General features: G+C 38.9%; 1 long non-coding RNA gene across 1 annotated transcript; it reads right to left on the reverse strand.

Moving 5' to 3' along the window:
* Positions 1 to 804: 804 nt before the first annotated feature.
* On the reverse strand, positions 805 to 25434 carry LOC148130493 (uncharacterized). Its single transcript, XR_015749835.1, has 4 exons — positions 23732 to 25434; positions 19142 to 19195; positions 11439 to 11506; positions 805 to 1916 (listed from the first exon to the last, which is right to left on the reverse strand). It is a non-coding gene; the product is annotated as an uncharacterized LOC148130493 (long non-coding RNA).
* Between the last annotated feature and the right edge of the window lie 743 nt (positions 25435 to 26177).

Raw genomic sequence — 26177 nt, forward strand, 5'->3', positions numbered from 1 at the left:
CGTCTCCTTCACTTGTTCTTTTTCTAATTTCACACCTAGTAAATAACCATACAATTTATTGATCATCTTTTCTTCTGTTCCTGTTAAATTTTTTTATCTAATTCAGTCAATTCATTATAAAACCCCTTTGCTTTAACATCTTTTTCATATCTAGAATATATTTACATATATGAATACTAATTCATATCAATCCCTTGTTCATTCAATTCTTGTTTTGTTTTGAGTTCACCCCTTTCATTTAAAACATTATATTTAACAATATGTCCCATTTTAAAAACATTTGTATAAACACCTCCATCGTTGATAACCAGACTGGTATCTTCCTATAATGTTGTTCCCTTACTTTCTCCCATGTTGACCATAAAGCATCTCTTACATAATGTCTTTGAAAGTAACCATGTATCTTATTTTTCCCGTACCATAAAACAGTGTGCCAACCCAATTGTAAATCATGTCCCTCCAATGTCAAAAAGCCTTGTATTTCTTAATACAATCCATTCTTTTATCCATGTCAATACCATGGCCTGATAGTATAATTCCCAATTGGGTACTCCAAATCCTCCTCTCATTCTTGCATCCCATAACAATTTTATTTTAATCCTTGCTTTTTTCCCTTGTCATATATATTTTAATATTGTTTAATTTAAATCATCAAAATATTTTTCCAGTTTTATTAGAATTGTCTGGAACAAGTATAGTACTCTTGGTAATATATTCATTTTAATTGTCGCTATTCTCCCTATTAATGATAGTTGTAGGTTTTTCCATTTTTCCAGATCTATCTTAATCTGTTGTTTTATAATTATTAGTATAATTTATAATAATAATCTTTTTTGATTGTAGTAATTATTTTCTTTGATCGTCCCACATCTTGTTGTTAATTGGATCCTCATATATTTCACTTTCTTTGTGATCTGGATATCTAATCTGTCCATCAATTCTCTTTTTTTGCTTTTCTGTAATATTCTTCACTAATATCTTAGTTTTCTCCTTATTTATTTTCAGTCCCACAACTTCCCCATATTCTCTATCTTTTCTATCAATTTGGGTCCTGTTTCTAACAGTTCTTCTAGTAAAAAAACCAGATTATCTGCAAATGCCTGCAATTTGTACTCCTCCTTTTTTATCTCCATGCCCTTTATTTCCATATTTCTTCTAATATTTCTATTTAATACTTCTAAGGTCAATAGCAATAGTGACAAAGGGCATCCTTGTCTGGTTCCTTTCTTAATGTTAACATTTCCAGTTATATCACCATTTACTATTATTTTTACTGTTTGTTTATAATATATTGCCTTAATCATTTTGATAAACCTTTCCCCAAAATCCATTCCTTCCATTTGCGCCAACATAAATTGCGAGTTCACATTGTCAAACGCTTTCTGTGCATCTAAGAATACCAAGGCCATCCACTTTTCTGGATGTGCTTTATAGTATTCCAGTGTATTCAATATTGTCCTCATGTTATCTTTTGCCTCTTAGGCAAAAAGCCATTTTGGTCCACATGTATAAAATGATTTAAGAATCTCTTTAATCTTTCTGCCATTATTGAAGCAAATATATTATAATCCGCATTTAGCAAGTAAATTGGTCTATAGTTTTTTATCTGTTGTAAGTCAGAATCTTCTTTCGGTATGAGAGTAATGTAAGCCTCCATCCATGAATTAGGTACTTTGACATTTATCAGTACTTCATTTAATACCTCTAACATTATATTGCAAGGAGAGTCCTGTAATGTTTTACATAGTTCTGCTGGTAGCCCATCCAGGCCTGGAGCTTTCCCATTGTTTTGTCTGTTTAATGCTTTGGTTAATTCCATCGTTATCTTTTCTTCTAGCATTAATTGGATTTCTTTTGATTTTTAGGTAATTCTGCTTCCTTCAAATATTGCTTAGCTTTCTCTTCTGTAATTGTCTCTTTTTTAAAAAAAGTTTTATTAATTTTCAATAAACAAACATACACAAACAAAACACCAAACATAAAAACATAAAACATCTTTTTGGAAAGCAGCTTAGTCCCAGGTTACATCTTTTTGTACAGACATAAATTCAAATTCATGCTCACTTTTATATACCATTTCATATCTTATTGACCATTCTAGCATTTTCTAAATAGTTTCTCCTCACTTTTCACTCTCTTAATTCTGTTTTATTTATTTCATCTCAATTTGAATCATTATACTTATATCCTTTGTCTGTTCTGTTTCAGCTGTCTATTATCTTTTCTCATTAACACAAAATTTCTCCTGTAATCACTGATTGGAGTATGACGCCTTTATATCTTTCCCCTAAATTTAACACTTAAAATAATATATAATTTTCATTCAGATTCTGCTTAGTACATTCTAAAGTTACGTACTATATTTTAAAATAAGAAAAGATTATACGTTTATAAAATAATTAAAACAATAATCCATAGCAATTAAACTCTATCGTTAAAATTAATATTCATTTAAGTCTTAAACATTTTACACATTCCTTTTCAAATAGGTATCATGCTTCTATGGGAGCACTTATAAGTTTTGTTTAATTACTTCCTCCCCATTTCAGTTATATTTTAAAGTATTATGAGATTAAAATGTTCCCATTACTTCTTAGTACAATTCTCTCATATTTCATTTATTTTGTTCAAACAGAAAAAAAGAAAATTTCACTAAATTACATTAAATATTTTATCCCATTTTATAATCATATATTGTTCCAATTTTCTAACATTTATTTCAAATACAAATACAACAATACATTCTTATGTACTTTTGCAGAATCTCTTTTTTAGTTATATTTTTACCCATTATCTCTAAATAAATCCTGTTTCTTTACATCTTCTTTCAGACCTTTGTAGCTTCTCTTCCCTTTTTTCCTTCCTTGCTTCTCCAGTCTAGCCTTTTTACCCCCTTGTCTCTTGATCTCCACTCTCTTCTGTATTCCTCTTTTCTGTTGCTTTCTGACATTGTATCGACTTTTCACCTTATTTTTCCCTTTTTTGGTTGTTTTTTTAAGTCTTAAATTCTCCATTCTCTTTCCCCCCTTTCCCTTTTCTTCCCCAGCTAGAGTTGCTTGTTCATTAAAGATGGCTTCTTCTTCATCCCAATCTTCTTGTTCTTGTACTTCTTGTAGTTTCTCATAAGTAGAAATCGCCATTTCTAAGAAATGAAAAACGGAGCCAAAAGAGCCCTTCCCTTCTTGTTCCTCTTCTTTATACTTTTTAAATTCCATTTTCAGTTCATCGACAAGTAGTGCCATTGTAGAAAATTTTTTAAACAACCCAAATGTTTTTAATCTTTCAAATAATAATTTCCAAAAGTCCCAAAGTCACCAAGCAATCCAAATACACACAGACTGTTTCATTTGACACTTTCTTCTTTTTACACTTTCTCTTCCTGGGATTACAGTTCAGTTGCAAAGTTCCAATTAAAATGTATCTCTTAGAAGTCTTGTTACAATTTAACTCTAGTCTTGTAAATTCCAAGCAGCCTCCTCCAGCAAAATCTTAATCTTAATTCTTTTCCTCTCCCTTCCCACTTACAGCAAAATATATATATTTTTTTTCAATGTTCAGAAATCTTTATTGTCCCCTTGGCTTTAATTTTCCAGTTTGATTGCCTGCTGGTGCCAAAGCGGGTTTTTCCAATTTCTCATTCATCTGCTGTCACCGTAAGGAAGGAGGGTGAGAAAAAAAAACTTTCCCTTTTCACTTTCATTCGCTGCTTCCAGATCTTCTTTGGGAGTGATGTATCTTTGATGAAATTTCAATTCCAGGGTATTTTAAATATTGCTTGTTATCCTGGTCAACCAAAACTTTCACTTCTCAGCTTCCTCCTGCACATTCTTTCCTGGATGAGAGCTTCTTTGTGGCAGCCATTTCTGACCGCCACTCCACCGCTTTCGGAAAAGGGAGTTAAGCCAGCTGAGGAGGGGAGTTGCAATTCCCCCCGACCCTTGCCGGATCTCCCCTATCTTCAGTTACCTCTACGGAGTAACTATAGCCCCGAATCCAGCTAGATCGGGGCACTCCAGCGGCGAGCGCAAGCAGAAACCGCGCACGATTGTGGATTCCTGCCTCTGCCAAAGCCCTGCAAACCAGAAGTCCTTCTGTAATTGTCTCTTGATCATATAGTTTCTGATAATACTTTTTAGCTATTTCTTTCTTTTCTTCATTTCTATGGCAAACAGTTCCATTGTCATCTATTAATTGTATTATCCTTTTCTGTTCTTATTCTTTTTTCAGCCTACATGCTTATTATCTTCCTGGTTTGTTTGCATTTTCAAAAAAAATTGCTTAGAACTTTTAATTTTTTGTGCCAGTTCTTCTTTCTCTACTAATTCCAGTTTATGTTTTATTAAGTTCATTTGATTTTTTATATTCTTTTGCTGCAGATACTTTTGTAATTCTTTCTCTAGTCTCTTATAATCCTAGTATCTTTTGAACTTGTCTCTTTTTTATTTCTCTTTCTTGTATAGGTTATAGTTAACACTCTAGTCAACACGCCTTCATTGTATCCCATACATTTTGTAAAGAGGTTTCTTCTTTATTATTTTCTTTAAAGAAAAACATTTTTCCATATCTTTAATAAATTCCTTAGCTTTCAGAATTAAGTTATTCAATGTCCATCTTATCCTTTTCTTTTGTCCCTTCCACATGACTCTTATTGGGTTGTGCCCAGGTGCCTGCCCAGGTGCTTGCTTCAATGCTTATTTCTTGTAAGTTTGATATTAGTTCTGTTGACATCCAAATCATATCAACTCTTGACCACGACAAATGTCTATTTGAGTAGAATGTATATTGTTTACTTTTAGTGTTCATTTTTCACCAGGCATCCCATATATCTAATTCTTCTGCCATTTTAAAGAAGGATTTTGGCAATATTTTCTATTCTTCTTATTTATCTTCTGTGTTTTGTAATCCAATTCTGTATCTACTATCCCATTAAAATCTCCTAAAATACATATATTGTCATATTCCAGTTCTATTACCTTCTTATGAAGTTTGTTATAAAAAATCCTCTTGATTCTCATTTGGTGCGTATATTGCTACTAGAAGTATCTTTTTATTGTTCTCCATTATCTCTATCATCAACATCCTCCCTTCTTTGTCTGTAACAATTAATTTAGCTTTTATTGTATTTTTAATATATAAGACTATTCTTCTTTTACTTTGGTGTGCCAATGAGGTATATAAATTGCCAATTTTAGAATAGTCCAAAACTTTGATATGTTGTTTTTTAATGTGTACCTCTTGCAAACAAATTATATCTAGTTTTAATTTTACTAGTTTACTAAAGGTCCATTTCCTTTTGGTAGCCAAGTTATATTTATATTTATAAATTTATATTTGGTAGCCATTTATATTTATTGACATTAACTTCTTCTCTTCCATTATTTATACTTTATAAGTAGGGTTTATTGCTCTTGTCGTTCTTTGCTCTCGTTTCTTTTAGTTCTGCTCTTCCTCCTATTGCTCCTTCGTCTTGTGCTCTCTTCTCTCTCTTTTCTTGTCTATCTCTTTCTTCTGCCATTTCCTCTCAATATTTGATTATTTCCCCTTCTCTCATTCTCTCCTCTTCCTTTCCTCTATTCATCATAAAATTGCTCTGCCTTTTCTATTGAATTCAGTCTATGTCTTTGTTCCTGCCAAGTAACCATCACATCTTCTGGTATCTATAATTCACTCCTTTCTTAATTAGAATCTTTGTCAAGAACTGATATTCCTTTCTCAGATCTCTCACCCTTCTCTGAATTTGTTTTAGCACCATAATCACTTTCCTTTTACATTTCAAAGGATCATCCCTTGCTCTCTGCAGTATTTCTGCTTTTATTGCCTTTTTTTTTTTTAAAGTTTTATTGATTTTAACAACAAACCAAAAAACACATAAAACATAAAACATAACATAAAAACATCATCATCCTTCATAAATTTACAGACAGTGTATCGGTTGGTTTACCACTCCTTTTTGTGCATTCATTTAATAGTCATTATAATAATTATATTACATAATAACTCATATTATCAATCAACAATTATATATCCTAATATCATTATTAAACAATCATTTGACTATAATTTAACTAATTCATACTTAAGCGAGATAACTATAGTTTAGTTAATTTTTTCCCCAACAAATCATAAAATCATACCAAATCTATCTTAATAAAGTATTATAAAAGTATTATCAACCCCCCCCAAAAAAATGTATATTCATTATTTCCTAAATCTCTAAATATTTTATTATTATATTGTATTATCCAACCATTGATAAAAAAGATCCCAAACTTCATAAAATTGTTTATCTTCTTGTTCTCTAATTTCAAATGTCAATCTACTCATTTCTGCACATTCCAATATTTTCTTAATAACTTCTTCTTCTTCTAAGTTTTGCATCGTTTTAAGTTCACCCTTTTCATCTAATAATTCCCCATATCTAACTGTTTGTTCCTTCTTATAGGTTATAGGATAAGAAAAAGCTTCAATAGTTGATAACCAAACTGGGATTTTCAAATAACATTGTTTCTTAGTTTTCTCCCAATTCAACCATAACGATTCCCGTATATAATGCCTTCTAAAGTAACCCTGTGATTTAGTTCCCTTATACCATAAAAAAGCATGCCAACCCAATAATAAATCATGTCCTTCTAATGCCAACAATCTGGTCTTTCTTAACGTTATCCATGCTTTTATTGCCTTCTTGATAAATCTCACATGCACTTCTCTAGGTAATTTATTTCTCATTGCATATCTAGTGTATACTTTGAATGTTTCATCAATTCCATCCACCATTTTTTCTTTAGGCACCTCTAAGGCTTCTGCTAGTATCTCCAACATTATCTCTGCAATATTTTCTCCTTTTTCTTCCTCCACATTTTGAAATCATAAGTAAAAATCTGCACAATCCATTTCTAATGGGACCACTGTCTTTCCCTTATCTTGATCTACTAGTGTCAGCCTGTAATCTATTTCTCCTATTCTTTTCTCTGTTTGGTCTCCTCTTCAATTTTTTGCATCCTCTCTTCATTTTTCATCATCATCTGTTGTATATTCTCTACTTTTTCTTCTACTCGCTTCCCTTGATCCTGTATTGCTTGTATCATCATCTTTAACTCTTGCATTGAAACTTCCTTTTCCTGCTGTAACATAGTCTGCATTGATCACTGACCCGCAAGGTTTATGGAAGATGAAGTGGGAATTGAGGATGATGTTGTAACTGTCTTCCTCATTTTTGAATATTTATTTTATAATCCCAAAAGAGAGAGTAAATGCAGGTCCAACTTCTTTTCTTCCAGTTCTTCTCTACCTTAATCCAATTTATAGAGGTAATAACCTCAATATCAGTAAAAATACAAATTACAAAAAGGGAGGAATCAAAAATATACAAATATAAAAGAAAAGCATAAAGGAAGGTAATCCAATAATAGTAATCCAATGGTCCAGCAGTAAGAAAAAGAAAGAGAAAGGAAAAAATGATAAAAAGGAAAAAAGAGAGCAAAAAAATAAAATAACCAGCAGTAACTTTGTCCAAGTATTTCTCATCCACTATTATATTCCCTTGAGAAAAATCCACAAAGCAAGTCTGAACCATCAACTAATATCCCAAAAAAGAAAAGATAGCCAAACAAGAATAACAAAACAAAATATATTCCAGGAGAGAAAGAAATCTTTTATCTTCAATTTCCAGCTGCTTAATTTATTTTCCAAGAGCTGCACCTGTTTAAAACAAAAGTACAGTGCTCAGCTCCCTATCTCTCTTTTTGAGTCAAAACAGCCTTTAGCCAAAACAACTTTTTATCTTTCTTTCTCACAATCTTAGTCCTCTTAATCTCTCCAACCTTCAGGTGGTGTTATTGCTCTGCTTTCTCTTTGCCTCTTCACTATATTGTTTCAAATGATTTCATTTTGTATTTTACAAAAAAAGAAAAAAAATGACAGGTTAAAAAAAAAGAAAAAAGGGAAAAATTAATCCAATATCTAGTTTAGTCTCTGTCCAATTAATTCCAAAAAAGTTCAGTCCAGTTCCAAAAATTACTCCTTTGTTAAAGTCTCAATTAATTGTTTCCTTTTTCAATTGACAATTTAAAAATGCTTTCCTCACTGGACTTCCGGTTTGTCGGCTTCGCGAGCGGCAGGGATTCGCGATACTGCGCGATCCCTGCTGCGCTAGCCGTTTTTGGTGCTCCGATCCGGACGGGTTTGGAGCTAAGGCTGCCCTGCAGGGGCGGCTGAAGATAGGGGGGATCTGGAGAGGGGTTTGGGGGTGTTGCAGACCCCCTCCCCGGCCGGCAGAACCCCCTTTTCCCAAGACGGTGCAGTGGCGGTCCGCAATGGCCGCCACAAAGAAGCCGGCAGCTGGGTAAGAATGCGCAGGAGGAAGAGGAGAAAGCCTTTGAAAGGAAAGTTTTTCTTGGTTGACCCAGGACTCTAAGACATATTTAACATAATTCCTGGAAATTATGGCTTTCTGAATGGTACTTTCCAGAAGAGAAAATAAGCGGCAATTTTGAGGTGCTGAAAGGAAAGTTTACTCTCCTTCCCTACGGAATCAACAAGTGGATACTGAGAAACCTGTCTTTTTCAGGTAAAATCTGGCTTTATGTGATAAGTGGGAAGGGGGAGGACAAACATTTATATGTTAGGATTTTGTTGGAGGAGATGCCTTAAGGATTTGAAGACTGAAATATATTGCAATAAGGCTTTAAGATACAGATTTGGACTTTCTTTTTTTTGATTGATACTACCCCAGGAAGAGAAAGTGAGAACTTTGCCTTGGCTTGGATTGATTGATGACTTTGGGATTGTTCTATTTTTTTGAAATATCTTGGTTGTTGCAAGAAGAAAGAGGGGGAAAAAAAGATTTATAATGGCTTTTTCTGTTGAGGAACTGAGAAAAGAATATGAGCAAACAAAAAAAGATGGCAAAGATGGTGTGAAAGAAGCCTTCCTTTTTTTAGAAATGGCGCTTGCTTCCTATCAACAAACACTACAACAGATGGAGGAGGAGGAGGAGGAGGAGGAGGAGGAGGAGGAGGAAGAAGAAGAAGAAGAAGAAGAAGAAGAAGAAGAAGAAGAAGAAGAAAGAAGAAGAAGAAGAAGAAGAAGAAGAAGACATCTTTAATGAATTTCAAAATTTAACTAAGAAAGAAGGAAGAAAGAAAGGAAGGAAAATGAAGGACTTAAGATCCAAAAAAACACTCAAGAAAGAGAAAAATAAGGTGCAAAATCAATATAATGATAGTAAACAAAAGAAAAAGGAACACAACAGAGAAGGGAAGCCAGTAAGGCAGAGGCTAGGAGAAGGGGGGTAGAAAGGTCTGGTGGGGGAAGAAAGAAAGGGAAAAGGTGGAGAAAAGCCACAAAGTTTTGAAATCAGATGGGAAAAGAGGAATCTTTTTAGGGACAAAGGGTAAAGTATAATTTCTTTAAAAAGATTTTGCAAGGTACATAAGATGGTATTGTAGCATTTGTATTAGAAATAGAAAATTAGAATGGTTTAAGAGTTAATAAGAGATTAAAATGTTGAAATGTTTAGTAATGATTGATTTTAAAATTTAATAAAATATTAAAGGGAATGTTTAGAATATTGAGTTTTAATTAAAGAGTTTAATATGACTATGGTATTGATGTTATTATAAAATTATTATTGTAGCATTTGTCTTTGGAAAAGGCAATGGGAATGTTATAAGATTCAATATTTAGATCTATTATTTAACTATGTATTTAATCATTTTGGATTTATTATTTTTCTTTTATTAAAAAAAAAATTAGTAGATAGAATGTACCAAGCAGAATCAGATTGGGTATTAGGTGTTATTTTAAATGTTAATCTAATTAATTCAGGGGGAAGATAGAAAGGCATCATACTCTGATTAGTGATTTCAGGAGAAATTCTTTTTTTTTATTATAAGGAATGAGACAAAGAGATAATAAAGAATGGACAAAAGATACAAATATAATGACTCAAATTAAGATGGATTAAATAAGATAGAATTAAGAAGAGTGAAATGTGTGGAGAAGCTAATATAGAAGACATAGAATGATAAATAAAATAGGTAATGACATGTAAGATGAGCATGAATAGAATTGAAGTCCATGTAGAGAGAGGTACCTGGGGCCAAGTTACTTTCCTAAAAGATTTTTTATATGTTTGTGTGTTGTGTGTTTATGTTTCTGGGAGAATTAATAAAACCTTGCAGAAATATAGAATGAGAATAATGGTAACCAAGTCAGAAAGAAATAGATGAAATAACAATAGTGAAATTAAAAATGCTTTCCTCGCCGCTTCCAGAGAGAGATTAATTCACTCCATTTTTGTCTTCAAATCCTTATATAGTTCTGCTTTTTCTTGGGGTGCTCTTTCATTATTTAAAAAGAAAAATCAAAAGTTCTCACCCAGTCCAGACACACTTTCCTTCAGTTTCTTCTTCCGTTTAGAGCTGTCCCGGCCTTTTAGCGGCTTTAATAGTCACTTTCCACTGCAGCCGGTTTGGGAAGCTTTCTCTGGATCAACCAGGGACTTTGTGGTGTCCCTGGGATCAGCAGAGTGTGCTCCCCTTATTCATCATCTCTACATGACGATTTAGGTCCAAATGGACTGTCCAGTTGTAGGGATATCAACGGCTTTTCGGTAGACCCCGAATTGCTCATCGTCTTGCCACGACGTCAGCTCGGCCCTCTCAGCATAATTTCTAGTTAAGTCCATATACACCAGCAACTGTTTCCAGAATCTCTAGCAAAATTAACAAATACACATTTTGTTGACTTGCACCATGTTGAGGATTGCACTCCAAAAGTAAAACTTGTATCAAACTAATTTTAAGTTCAGTTGAAAGGCTTAGCATTTCCTTCTGTCCTTAAAATTCACAATTGCCTCTTCCCCCATAATGAAAAGGGATTAAATTCCCTCCCTCCCAGTCTGATGGGCTTTGGCAGCCACAAAAAGAGGACTGGCAAAGCTGTACTTTTTCTATTGCAGTTTTAGCAGATGCATTGGTTTCAATGGTTCTTATTATTTGTTTTATTTCCTAAAACAGCATGCATGCACCATACATAAAACTTTATACATTAAAAGATGAAACCAGCAAACTGCTTATAGATCAAGGTAAATTACCAATAGCTTTAATGGACCAGTTTACATCTATCAGTGAGTTATTCAGAAGTATAAAGCAGTATTATTTATCTTCTGGAAACAGGTGGAAGAGGCTGAAAGCAAATATCTAACCTAAACAATCTTTGCTGCAAAGTGAAGACCTGATTTGAAGGGGGACAGTGACTTTTTAAAAAGTCATTTTCAACATTTACATTCATAAAACTCGGGGATGAATGACTTGAGAAACAAAACATTATAAGTAGAAATCATAAGATATAAGATGTTGACACATGAAAACCTAAACTTCATTAAGGATCTGATTCTTTTCCCTATATCAAATTCTGTGATAAGGGTATATACTTACTGACGTGCTTCTTTGGAGGCAGAGAGGAAATTTGGAGATGTGGTAGCTACAAAAATAGCCCAGGCCTCCTGTGACAAAAAAAAGTCTATTAAAAATAGACTTGCTTAGCTAGCTGTTTCCAACTCTGGAACACTCAGTCTGATGGTAAGAAATCTGGTCATTAGACAGTGAATGGATTTGCCTATAAATGAAGAATATGCTAGAAAAGTAAACCTTTGGCATGTTAAGGAGAAGCGCTGCTTTTCCTGAAGGAGCAGCTGCTTTTGTTAACAATGCAATGGAAGGTTAAGCACTATAAACAGGATTTTAAACAAAAAGAACATGCTTGATCAAAGGCACATACCAAAGACATATACCTTTTTGTACCAAAAAGTATTGAGAAGGGGGGAAATCTGCAAATTGCTGACTCTGGGGATTTTCCATTTCAATAAGACTATTCCAGAACAATAGCCTTGAGAACTAGGCAGTAATCAGCACTATCTGATTTAAGAGGAAATGAAACAGGTCACTGTCTCTCTCTCTCTCCCCCCACCCCAATAGTTGCTTCATGCCAAGTATATTATGATTAACAGTTATCCCCTCCAAACTGTTGACAGTTTATGATATAGTTCACTTGGTTTACAAAAGTCCACCAAGATTGCTGCTATACTAAAACAGTTTGAGAAAAAAAATACATGTCTAGATATGTTATCCTCACAGTATTTGATACAGAACAGTAAGTATTTAAATAATTTTCTTCTTTATGTTTCTACTTTGTGAGATGGACTAGGTTGAAAAAGACTAATTAATTCGAGGTTCACTAATGAACTACTATGGCACAGTAATGTGAAGAATTTTGTTCTGCACGTTACGGTACCATAGTAGTGTCTGACCATGCTAATCGTAGAAAATTGTTGTGCACATTTGCTAAAAAAGAAGAGCCCCTGAAACATTCTTTTTAGTGTTTTAACTGAATTGTCACTGAACAATATGCAGCAGATGATTACTTTTTTAAAAAAAAAATTACCTAGTTATACTTCTTGAAAGAAGGAAACTCACAGTGATCCTACCTTTTTTGATAAATCTCTGAGCATTCCAAAATGGTTGTTATTTTTTTGTTCAAAAACCAAGGCAAAATGATGTATAGGTAGTCCTTGACTTATAACCATTCATTCAGTGACCATTCAAAGTTACAACAGAACTGAAAAAAGTGATTTATGACCTTTTTCACACTTATGACTATTGCAGTATCTCCATGGTCATGTGATCAAAATTCAGGTACTTGGCAATATTTCTGATGGTTGCAGTATCCTGGGGTTATGCGATCACTTTTTGTAACCTTCTGACAAGCAAAGTCAATGGGGAAGCCAGCTTGTTAAGAACCATGTTACCAACTTAAGGACTGCAGTGATTCACTTATCAGCTGTGGCAAGCAAGGTTTTAAAATGGGGCAAAACTCTCTTAACAACTGCCTTGCTTAGCAACATAAATTTTGGACTCAATTGTGGCCATACGTCAAGGACTACCTATACCATTTTGTATCACTATGTTCCACATTTATTATACCCATTCACCAAAAAATAGGCAAATGTCCTTGTAGGACCATTGAGAATTTTATTACCTTCTTCTGAGAGAGCTGCAAAACATGAGGTTTATAGAATGTAGTGATATAACCTTGATATAAACTTTGGCAATTTTTTGTGAATATTGTAATATATATTTTAGGTGTTAATTTTGTTAGTGTATAAGGTTCATAAACTGGAATAGACCATGGCAACAGATCAGCCAATGGAGACTGTGACATGGCAACAGATCGGCCAATGGGGACTGTTTGGAAACTGAAACATAGTATTTGTTTTGTATGGGGCCATAAGAGACAGTTTGGAGTCTGGGTGTGACTTAAGACTTGCTGAACTGTATATAAGAATTGGTTTGTCCTCTGTAACCTAGGCCTCTGTATCTCTCTACTCTAATGACTTGCTTCTATGAATATTGCTTCTGTGTTCCTAATTTTGTATGCTGACTTCTGCTTTATGGTATTTATATACAAAGAAGTTTCTTATGTAGATGAATCCTGCAGAATTATTTAATTGTGTGCTGGTCAGATGTGCTGCGATACTCTGATAGGTTATGGGCCCAGAGCACACAGTAAAACTGAACTGTAATTAAGCTGAAGGACTACCTGTCCTAAGAGAGAACAAGACAGAGAAAGAATTCAGGATAGCTGTTGAATTCAAAGAAAGCTCTCTGCCTTGTTTGGGACAGAATAATTTTATTATTTGGGCTGCAAAATTAGAATGTTTCCTGAAGGCTAAGGAGCTCTGGAATATTGTTGTTAATCCACCCCAGGCACCATTAGTAGCAGCTGCCCAGAGGCAGCATGATAAGGCACTGGCCTACATCATCTTAAATTTAGAAGATGAACAATTTTTGAATGTAGCCTTGAAGACTTCAAATGAGGTTTGGTTGAAATTGAGAAGTATGTATGTGAGTGTATCAGCATGCAATATTGTGCAATTATCGAGACAGTTTTACAGAGCCAGGCTGCAGCCACAAACAAGTGTGGAACAGCATTTGTTGCACATGCAGACTTTATTCATTGAGCTGGAACGGTGTGGGATGCAGATTCCTGAATGTCAAAAGGTTCTGTTGGTGTAAAACAGTCTTGATGAAATGCGGGATATTGTTTCAGCTGTTTTTGAGTGTAAACCAGAACAGGACTTACTAATGGAAGCCCTTAAAGCCTGTTTGATTTCTGAAGAAAATAAATGCCATTTTTAAAAAACCCATGAGGAGAAATTCCTGAGGTGGGGGCCCAAGAAGCAGACAGAAAAAAGCAACAGACAAGATGTCTGCAGAAATCGGATGACAGCCCAGTGAAGTTTTTCTACAAAGAAAGCAACAGAATGGTGGTGTTTCACCTGTGGTGATAAGAGTCATTTGAAGAAAGACTGTTTGCAAAGAAAAAAGACTACAGATGGACACGCTGTTGTTGCAAAAGTTGGCTATTGTAATAGCAGGGACAAATGGTTGATAGACAGTTAATAATTCTACATTGTTTTTCAGAATGGATCCAGCTGGAGGTGATGCAGTGGCTTTGGCAAATGGCCAGAAAGCTAAAGTCACTGGAAAAGGCAGTGTGGTGATTCCATGTCTGAAGGAAAAGTTTAGCAATATATTGTGTGTGCCTGAAATGGAGCATAATTTATTTAATGTCTCTAATCTAGACCAAAAGGGGTTTGAGACCACATTTGTAAATGGGAATTGTCTCATAAAAGGGAATGGAAGTGTATATGCACAGGGCATAAAATAGGATAATCTTTATGTGTTGCAGGGACAAAAGATTCAATGTGCTCAACATTTGGGAATGTAAAACAACATGATTCATGTGTTCATCTCTTGCATAGAAAACTTGGCCATGCCAGCTTCAGAGTTTTGCAAAAGACGCAAGGGTTTGCAGAAGGTATAAACCTAAAAGGATGTAAGGCATACTTGGACTGTGCAGTATGTAAACCATCAAAATCCAGGGCATTCCCAATGAGCAAAAGTAGCACAAGGCAGACAACATGAGCTCCAGAGCTGGTACATGCAGATTTGGTGGGGCCAATGCAAGCCATTTTGGAAGGAGCAAAGCATGCGCTGGTCACTGTAGATCGTAGATGACTATAGCAGGTTGGGGTTCTTCTATTTACTCTACTAAAATAGAGGTGCTACAGAAATGTAAGCAATGGGTAAGCTTCATGGAAAGGAGATATAAACAACAGGTATGTCAGTTGCAAACTGACAGAGGTTCCGAATTCATGTCAGCAAGTTTTCAACAATGGTTGGGACAGTTAGCAATAAAACATAGATGCACAAATCCGTACACAGCAGCTGAGAATAGTGTAGCTGAAAGGCAGAATGGTGTCTTACAAACGATGAAGGACTCACTGTTGGAGGATTCTGGCCTGAGCAGGTCATATTGGGGTGAAGCCATGTTGACTGCAAATTATTTAATCAATAGGCTGTGGAGTTTTTCAGTTAATGATGCAGTGTTATATGGGAGAAAACCATCTCTGGCACATTTAATGGTGTTTGGAAGCACTGCATGGGTGCATATTCCAAAAGCAATTAGAAAAAAGGGACAACCAAAGGCCAGAAAGCTAAGGTTTACAGGCTATGAGCCTGGCTCAAAGAACTATCACTTTAGTGATGGAAGCAAGAGAATAGTGATTTCAAGGTCTGCAAACTTTGCAGAGCAAAATTGGAACAGAACTGATGCCAATTTTTTGAATGATCCACTTAGTGACAGTAACTCACTTAGTGATGTGTCAGCATTCAGGGAGGAGAAACTGAAGAAGCACAAATAAAGGAGTCAGAAGATGACTCAGGTATGAAGCAAAAAAGGGTTGACACTGAAGAGCAGGCAATGCAATGCAGGTCAGAGTGATGGAACAAAGGGATTCCACCTAACAGGTATTCTGTTAGTAAAGTTAAAGTGTGTAATGTATGGTATGACCTAAGGAACTATAAAGAAGTACTGGCATTACCCATATTTGAACAAGTAAAGTGGAAAGAAGCCATGGACAAAAGAAATGAAATGAAATATGAACATAAAGTGTTCATATCTATGATTTTGCCACAGGGTTGCAAAGCCATAGGATATAAGTGGGTATACAAAAACAAAGTACTATCCAACAATCAAGTACAATATAAAGCAAGATTAGCGGACAAGGTTTTTCACAGAGGAAAAATGTGCGCTATGATTAGGTATTTGCGCCAATGGTGAAGAGTGAAAATATACAGTTGGCACTAGCATTGGCAATGGCATGTGGCCATAAAATTTGGCATTTTGATATAACCACAGCATTCCTCAATGCGGAATTAGAGAAAGAAATTTACATGGTTCAAGCACCAGGGTATGAAAATGAAAAGCCTAAAACTGTATATAAATTGAACAAAGCCATTTATGGGCTGAAGCAGTCAGCCAGGAATTGGAATATCTATCTAGATACTACATTGAAGGGTCTTGGGTTCAAAAGCTGCAAAGCTGATGGTTGCATATACACTACCAAATTACAAGTTGGGGATTGTCAGTTGTTGGCATTTGTGGATGATCTTTGCTTTATTGCAAAAGATGTGTCACAGAAAAAAGGATTTGCTATTCAAATTTGAATTAAAAGGTTCGGGTGAGGACAAAAATGACCAAGCCATTGGGAGGAGGGCACCATGGGGAGAATATTATTCAGTTTTATGTCTATTTCAGTCATGAAGGGAGGAGTGTCAGTGTATAAGGTTCATAAACTGGAATAGACATGGCAACATGGTAACAGGTCAGCCAATGGGAACTGTTTGGAAACTGAAACATAGTACCGTATTTGCCGGCGTATAAGACGACTTTTTTGCCCCGAAAAACATGCCTCCAAGTGGGGGGGTCGTCTTATACGCCGGTATATCCACTGCCGGCTTTCGGATGCTTGTTGGACGCAGCGAAGGCGCCTCTGGCTTCCTGGATCCCCTGCGTCGCTTCCGCTTCATCCCGCTCGCCTCGCTCCGCCCGAGGCTGCAGCCTTCCTGCTCTTCCCACGGCCCCTGGCACTCTGCCCTGCCGCTGCAGCCCCGGGGATTTCTGGAGGGCGTTTCCGGTGGTGGTGGGGGGTCGTCTTATACGCCGGGTCGTCTTATACGCCGGCAAATACGGTATTTGTTTTGTATGGGGCCATAAGAGACAGTTTGGAGTCTGGATGTGGCTTAGACTTGCTGAACTGTATATAGGAGTTGGTTTGTCCTCTGTAACCTAGGCCTCTGTATTTCTTGGTCTCTGTGTGTCTCTCTCTCTACTCTGTAATGACTTACTTCTATGAATATTGTTTCTGTGTACCTGATGTTGTATGCTGACTTCTGCTGTATGGTATTGTTATATAAAGACGTTTCTTATGTAGATGAATCCTGCAGAATTATTTAATTGTGTGCTGGTCGGATGTGCTGCAATACTCTGATAAATTTAGAACTCTGGTTTGAAATATTTCTAACACTTATCTATTGTATTATAAAACTTCTGATTGGTGAACAAAATTATACAAAATTTTGGTTATACATATTTTGGAGATAAGACAATGTTGCTTTCAGAATATTAATGAGTCCCCAGAGAAGTTATGTTAATTACTTACTTGGGGGATTGGTATAAAACCTGATATTTATGTAACAAAAAGTCACATTTGGCCTGATTTCTGAATTAAAACCAAAATTTGATATTTGTTGGTTTATTAAAAATGGCAGGAAGATTCAACTACAAGGTATAAGAAGGCAACATTGCCAAGTTATATAACTAGCCATTTGAGAGAAAATTCTAGAAATATTAGCAGAATGCTAGAATTGGCATTTTTTTCAACATTTATTGTGTGCAGTTCTGAATTATGTTGTACTCTTATTATGTGACAGGAAAGTACATCAACTAGAACCCATATTACTTGAACTGCTTTCATTCCAAGCTAAAGCAATTGAATTAAGCATTTTGTTAATTGGGCTAAATGGCACATTCACACATTAGTACTGAGGGTCCTTCACCACTATATCTCTGCTCCAAAGCAGATATTAAAGACTTCTATGAATAATCTTAAAATAGCTCCCCTTTCCTTATACAGTACAAGGACAGTATTCTACATAAAGTAGCTTTTTGCTAAGGAAATGGCCATAACATCACAATAATAGTTATGAAAAATATCAAACTCTTTGACAAAAATAGTATTTTCAAGAGCTTTTGTCTTTTAATAAACATATTATCTATGTTCATGCCAATTTTTGCCTCAAAATAGTTGCAAAAAGAGCTTTGGGCTGACAGGTAAGTCACCTCTGTGTTACTTCTTAAATAATGGTGAATTGCATGAAATGGGTTTATCTGTTTCCTAACACTTAGAAACAACAAAATGTCTTGCACAATAATTAAAATCCTGGAAACTCAGTTCATGTTTAATTTTTAGCAAATCAAGTGAAGTTATGGCGGTGGCTACAAAGTCACATCCCCAAGCATATGATAAAGGAAAGAAATAGTGGAAAATGAACGGGTTCATATATTATAATAAGCCATAGTTTCTTTAATCAAAGTAAATTAAAGGAGCCTCAACTAGCTAGATCCACACAATTCATTTAACATTAAGTAAAGTTTTCAATGGATTTAGACAAGATGGTAAATCAAGAAAGAAAGAAACCAACATATGGCTTAACATAGTATGTGAACTCAGATGATAAATGAAAAGCATTTATTTTGGGTGTAGAAGAGGGAGTAGCATCTTTGTTCCAAAGTTAACATCACAGCCTTTGATACATACTTGTGAGGGGAATCTGAGAAAATCTCATGTGAAAGCTGTTCAATATTCAAGTAATTAAGAAATCATTGTATTTCTCATTGAATAACTATGTGGTAATTATGTCTACAAAGTGTAGATATTTGTTCTTTTGAAAAATATTCTCACATGTAATTCCAAGTTAACAATCAAGGCAAACAGACCACACAAACTGACTGTTTTGTAATATCTTGGTGAGATTTTGTAATTCAGTAAACTTTTTAAAAGGAAGATTGAAGCAAAGGTATCCATTAAATTTCAGTTTGTTCTTACAACATCCTGTACAACTATCCACAGGACATAAATGCAGAACTTTGATCTCTATTTACTTATCTATTGTATCTGATTACATTTATTTCAGTATGTCTTTTCCCAGTAGCTGATTCAGGATCTGAACTTTACCATTTCAAATTAAGGATATCCACCAGGTGAGATACGGAGAAGTTTTTAACAGTCCTGGGAAAGAGAAGAAAAAAGTGTTACCATAAAGTATGGTCTCTCTGTGTCCCTCGTCCCCCTTCCCCAATTTCTCTCATAGTTTCTTATTCCTAACAATCTCAGGCTTCTTCAAGGCAGATTAACAATTCGAGTAGAGAATCGGAGGGGAGTGGGGTGTTGTTAAAAATTAACGTGTACTTTTCTTGGGCCGTATTCGGCTAACCTGGCTCTTGGCCTTCTATCAGAATTTATCCAAGCGTCTCCTTGCTCCGAGCCCATAAAGTGGTGGGGGAGGAGATTCTTTCCCCTTTCGTTGTCTTCATAGACTTGCGGGGTAGCCTGATCACGTGGTTGAGTTCTGTTTGTCTGGCCTTGGAGGCTCCAGTCTACGCGTGGAGCCGGGGCTCGTTTTCCTATTTACATTCTGCCTGCCCTGGGCCTAAGCGGGAGGCCAAGCCGAGCTCACTTGCTTCTGTAGCATTTGCTTGTAGCTCCCCACCGGCTCCCTCCCCCAATCCTCGCCGCCTTTCGAGCCGTGGGAAGAAGGAGCGAGTGAAGAAGATAAAAGGGAGCTGCGTGCGGAACAAATGTGCTCGAGGGTGGCTTTCGGTGACGGAGCAGAACCTTGTAAATGAGAGATTTCCGTTCACAAGACTCCGCTTGCACGGTTCCTGTCCTGCCCTTGAACTGCCAAGCGAAAGCTTTGCGTCCTAACAAGAATGTAAATCAAATCGAGCCTGCCTGCCTGGCTCCGGGAGAAAGCGCGGCGAACAACGCTTGGCTCGGTTGCTAAGTACTGAGAAGTGGAAGGTTTCTGCTCACAGCCACAGCCAAGCCGGTGGTCTGTTTGCCAGGCACCGTTTAGTCGGCGCGCCTGCACAAATGCGCTCCCTGTTTACCAGACAGAGCTGGCCGGAGGCTCTCATTTTCACCAGAAGAAGTTGGGGAGGCCTCCGCGAGATTGGCAAGGGTCCATGCTCCGCCACGATCTTTTAGATTAATCTATTGTTCCCTCAAATTGCTCGGACTATTTGGAATTGCTTGCCATACATGTCAGCCAAAAAAGAACATAAAAATTCAAAAACGGTCAGGATTCTGCTCACTAGTACAATGGAGAGAAGGAACAAAGTGGGGGGCGTGCTTTTAACATGTACTGTAGCTGCTGAGGGCTCTTAAGAATCAAGCCCTCTGACCCCAAAGTGTTGTTGCATAATTCCAGCCAAGTTTGGACAGGTAGGTAGACTTGAGTAAAAGAAAAAAGCACTCTGCAGCAATTGAAAAACACTTTTCTTTAAAAGACTGAGGAGAGGTGGTTATTTTATTTAAGAGCTCACCCCACCTTCATTTGTTATGTCCGTTTATAACCTCCGGTCAATCAGGTTTGCAGGACTATAACAGTAAAACCTGAAAACCTTGTTAAGCTGATACAAGGCTGTGGCATGGAGGAGGGGAAGCCATGAGCAAAGCTTTATCACACTATTTCCAGCTCTCAGAAGGAGAAGAAAAACATCTGTCTCTAGCTCACACACACCAGATTTCAGCCCTGATATTGAAAACACATGCTGGCATTTTTCAGTACTGCCTCAAATAAAGGGATCTCGGCTCTATGAACCATCCTATTTTATGAAATTAATTGGTTAAGAAACCTGTTTTCAGACACCCATTTTACAGCTCCATTTGACATTTATTTGATAGTACCTACTTCTGTATAGTTCAGTAAAACTAGAGTACTGTGACAGATCACTGTTGATGAATATGCAGGAAAAAAATATGTGTTTGCCATCCAGTGTTTTATCATGCTGAATGTCGGTCTTATGTGCAACTAAGAAACCAGAGGATCCATCTTGCTTGGCTGGCAATTCCACTTAGCCCTGTTTACCTATCAAGGTGTTTTAAGCTGCAAGAATGTCAGCAAGAAGGCTCAATTAGGACATGGCAGACATCCTTTCTGAGGAGGAAGTCAAAGCAAGCCCTTAGAAAAGGAAATTAGTATCACCAGGCAAACCATTGGCCTATGTAGGCCATCCTTTAGATGCTGCAGCCTCAAGACCCCTGCACCCATTTTTTAAAAAAATAAAAATGGGTTAGCCCACCATTCTGTCAGCCTCTACTGTAATCTGATTAACCTCACTGCCTTTAAAGAAGAAAGTGCTTGGTTGCCTGATGGCCTTCAGGAAAGCAGACAAAAGCCTAAAAGGCAAAACCTCTGGGCAAGACAGCAGGAGGTAGAGGTTTGTTAATATTCAGTCCGGGGCTAGATAACAGGTACTGAAAGGTGCTTCCCATTGTGGAAAATCACCATATACAGTGAAATTTGCCACTCAGAATCCATTTGAAAAGCAAAAGCAATGAAAGATACAAAGCTTCCCCACTGGTGCCCTGGAGGGGAATAGACCATTACATTTTCTCTGGATTGGTTTTTGAGAATCTCTATATGCTGACTGTGGATGATGGAATGTGTAAACTAGCACTTCTCAAGGGGTTGAAAAAAGAATCTAAAATGGCAGAAATAGATCATCCTCTGAGTCCCACTCTTCACTTTTTCATTTTTGCTGTTCCAATATTACATTATCATCTTTTAGACTTCAAGTGTTCCAAAACCAGCACAGGATGCAAGAGGTTGCATCAATGGAGTTCGAGAGGTTTTATGAGATAATTTCTGCCTAGACCACAATTTTGAGATTAGCAAATGCTGCCTAGGTGATGGTTCTATCTGGAGATGAAAGAACAACTCTGCGCACATAATTCCCTGGCAGCACAAATCAATGATCTTAAAATGGACAAGTAGAGAGCTTCTGAGTTTCCCCAGCTAACAACAAATAAAAGTACCATTGCAAAATGTTAACAGGCAAGCCAGCAAGTCCCTCATGGACCTCCAGAGTGCAGCAGATCAGAGGTCAGAATTTTCTTGACCTGAGCAGTCACAAACAACCTGGTGGGACACTTCACTTTTATAAGACCACAACCGAGCCTCCACTTAACCAACTATTAGACACTGCAACAACAATAAGGAAATGGACAACAAGCAAGAACATGGATCTTTGCTTGCTGGGGATGGGTAGGGGTGGAGGACGAAACCACACTGCAAGGCAAGTACCTTTAGCAAAAAATTTTTGTAGAAACCTATAATTGTAAATTGGTTGTTTTCACTCACATCAGTGTGTGTAAACACTGAAATTTGCTGCCATTTCTATTTATGATCTGATTCTAGAGAACGTTGCTCATTTTCAGTCCCTCGAGGGAAATATGTACTACTTTAAAGCAGATAGCAACAAAGACCTTGCAGGTGAGACTGAGTGATGGCAATATTGTAATGTATACACCAGCATTCGTACACACACACACACACAGACAACTCCATAGTTCAATGTACTAACAATCTACGGTATTTTGTTTGTGCTTCAACTATAAGATGTATAGGAACAAGTCAGGAGAACCGCAGTGATGGCTCCTTAGCTTTCTGAAGGGCTAGTAAAGAAACAGAGAGGTCTTCTTGCCTCTCTGCCCAAGCAGCATCCCATGTCAATTAACAGCTTCTAAAACAGGCAACCTCAGCGCTTGAAAGTCAGTTATAGACTTCACCCCCAAAACAAACCCCTCCAAATTCTTAGCACTAAGGGCTAACAATTCTCTGCGTTGTGTACACCGGGGCGGGGGATTTCTAGCACCACGCGGGAGGGGGTAGGTAATTTGGAACTGACTCAAAGAGCTGCTGGCTCTTTTGTGACCGAATTTCCAGGCAGTTAAACTTCTCTGACCACTGTGACATCTGTAGCTTTGCCAGTCGCACAGAAACTTTCCCTTCCTTCCAGCCCAGCCCAGCCCCCTCCATCCATCAGTAAAGGTGCTGGGCGGGGAGGAAGCAAAAACAACATCAAAGAACCAGAATGTGGGGGAGGGAACAAGAGGAACACAGTGGCGAGAACGAAGGGAAAGAGATTCGAAACAGTCGGGCAAGCCGATCGCGCTGGGAGCCCTCGCCTTCTTTAAGCGCCTCGCCTTTTCGGGAAGACATGGCTTCAGGTCGGCCTTGACCGAAGGGACAAAAAGGTCGCAGTCGGAAGGGTCTCTGGTGGAAAAGAGGCGTGTGGGTCTGCCCATTCCCAAATAGAGACAGGGAGGATCGGTAGCTAAATTAAAGGGACACTTCCTTTTCCTTTTTTTTTTTTTTTTTTGCACCGGGCAACTAGAAGCCCAAACAGATCGGAGCGATTGGTTTGTCTTTGCCAGAGATTCGGTCAAAGTCTCTGACGCGGTTTCCTTCCTCCTCCCCGGGAGTCGGTGCAAGTTCTCCGCCCCTCCAAGCTCCTTGGCCTTCCCGCCCTGGTGGCTCCGAGGGCGGAGGGAGGAAATTGTGGGTGAGGAGCGGAGAGGACAGCCGCGAGGGAACTTTTCATTCCGCCCTTCTGGTTCGTTCACCCGTTCCCCTCCCCCACCACAAGCTGTCTGACAGGAAAATAAAAGGAAAGAAAACAGGAAAGTTAACCAGTCAACGGAGGTGGGGGGAGGAGTGACAGGCGGAGCGGGATGAAGGAGAAAAGGCAGAGAACCCACCGAGCTAATCATGGTGTCCGGCTGCATAAAGGGGAGTCTTAAAACGGGCTCGGCGAAGCTGCGGGGGAGGAAGAGGAAGCCGTGAGCGAAGGAGGTTGCTGGAGAGGGAGAGGGAGGGGGAGGGGAAGTGAGGCAGCGCCATCTTTTCGTGTCACAGTCCCAGAGACTGACTGCCTCGTAGTCCAGGAGCCGCCGCCGCGCTCCAGCTTATCGCTCGTTCGCTGGCTTTCTTCTAAGCCACTGGAAAGAGTACCTTTGAGTAGCCTCATAGACTCATGGCCCTGCAGTGTACAGAGCAGGGCAGACAAACACTCCCCTCCACCACCTCCCGCGCCAGCCCTAGTAGTTGGTGTGGGCCAGCAACCAAGCCGACTTCGGGGCTTCTCTAAGGAAGGCCGTGTCAGGCCTAGGGCTACGTAGCTTTGCTTTCGTACGCAATAACAGACTGGCATGTGACGCACACTGGTTTTTCTTTTCTCTTCCCCCACCGTCCGTAGCTCCTGCTCCCTCGCCAAGGCCGCCGCCATTTGGCTCCTTTGGGTTCTCTCATCCTCTTGCGGAAGAAACCTTGGGCTTTAGGCTCGAAGATGCCAAGAATAGCCAAGTGGCAACTTCCCGCCCGAGAGAGATCTCTTTTCGCGCCCTTTTCGCGTCGCCTTTCTATGCTTGCGAGGAGAATCCAGCTACCCGCGGTGCACCTCTAAAGCCCGGCTGAATTGGCGTTGGCGACCGGGTGTTTTATTCATGTGGCTTTTCCTTCTCACTTTCCTCCCATCCCCCATTTTGGGCTCGCAGGGTTGGCAGAGGTTGCCGACTCGCAGCCCTCTTTCCACCCTCCGGGCTGATTTTCGCTGCTCTGGGCCTGTGCCAAGGAAGACTCGGCACCTCCGGTTCGCTCTGCAAAGAGCCGCTCGCTTTCCTCGCCACACAGGTTGTAGCTAAATCATGGATGGTATCACAGCTTTCCTCGGAAGATTTCCTCTTATTTTCTCTCCCACACCCCCGCTCTTCCTGGTAGCTTTATCCCAGCACAGTTTAAAGGAAGGACGCTTTTCATTGTACTTGGCAGGGTCACCTGCCTGCCCGTTCTGAGCTGTTGCTGAATGGCGGTTCGCGCTGCACAGATTTGTGTGCTCCAGCTCTGTCCTTCCTTGGCACCGAGAAGCTCCTTTGGGCCTGGCGTGCTCGAGAGCGCGAAGCACAGGCAGGGAGCTCGCTGGCATCCAAAGCGTTGGTTCTCCCGGCAGCGACGCCGAGGAAGCCTATCTTAGTCTGCACTCGCTCAGTCTACCGCACAGAAGCAACCGCACTGCCATCTCTCGGACCTGCTGATGCGGGAGCGAGGAGGGAGCGGGAGCAGTGCTTGGTGAAGGGGGATTTGATGGGTGGTTGGCTCCGCTTGGGGAGGGGAGGGAGGTTGGCTGCGCCTAGTAACGAGGGATGTGAGGGAGAGGGAAAGGTGGGCTGTTTGCGCCTGAGAAGGGGAGGGCCGCCTATCATTAGGGACGGAAAATCTGAAGCGGGGGTGGATGAGCCTGAGGGTTTTTTGTTTTGTTTTTTGTTTTTAATCCAAGCGTCTTTGCGTGGGGGGGATCATTCCGGAAAGGCGGGAGGCGTGCCTTCTGTTTCTAATAAAGGAAGCGACTTTTCTCGAAGGAAAAGGGAAGGTGCTGCTGGTGGGGAAATTGCTTAAGGTGATGAAGGTTGCCTTCTGGGGAGGTGTGTGCACTGTAGTCTTAGAAATGCAAAGAATGGCAACACCTATGCAAAGGGAGGCAGGAAGAAGGGAAGAGCATTTCGGTGCTTTGGGGAGGGAATGTTATAAACAATGGCCCCAGGGAAGGTTGGATTTTCTGCTGATTGTCGGCTGCCCCTATGGGGAAAGGATTAATAGATTGCAGATTGATGCTTGCTGCTCCTCAGAAAAAGGGTTTTCTGGAGAGACGTTGGCTGCCCTCGTAATAAAAGGGTGTGCGCGCGTTTTAGCTACCTGCCCTAGGGAAACGAGATTGGCGAAGACTCTTTGTGTGCTGCGTGCGCTGCTGGATGGCCCCGTTGGAGGAGAGGCAGCCACCGGCGTCGGGAATGTTTGGCAAAGACTTGTCAGAGGGGATTTGATGTGCGTTATGCTGGGGGAGGTGTCGGGCTGCGCTTCGTCTGTTGGGATTTCAGAAGGGAGGTAGGAGAGTCATCTCCTGTTTCTAATAAAGGAATCAGCTTTTATGGAAGGATAAGAGCAGGCAACCGAAGACGTGTGGGCTGCCGCCGCCGTTAACTTCGTTAGTTGCTAATCTTGCTGCCAAAATGAAAACCTTTTCCATCCTTTGAAAGAGGATCGAAGCCTGACATACACAGTGGCGGCAGCCTCAGAAACACACGCTCTTCTGTCCCGTATCTAGAACATATCTCAGCCCTTTCCAACTTCTGAGGGGATAATCAAATAAGC

The sequence above is a fragment of the Notechis scutatus genome, chromosome 5, assembly GCF_049901735.1.
Source record: "Notechis scutatus isolate UNSWTSFEM ecotype Mainland chromosome 5, rNotScu1.2, whole genome shotgun sequence".
Taxonomy (NCBI): Eukaryota; Metazoa; Chordata; class Lepidosauria; order Squamata; family Elapidae; genus Notechis; species Notechis scutatus.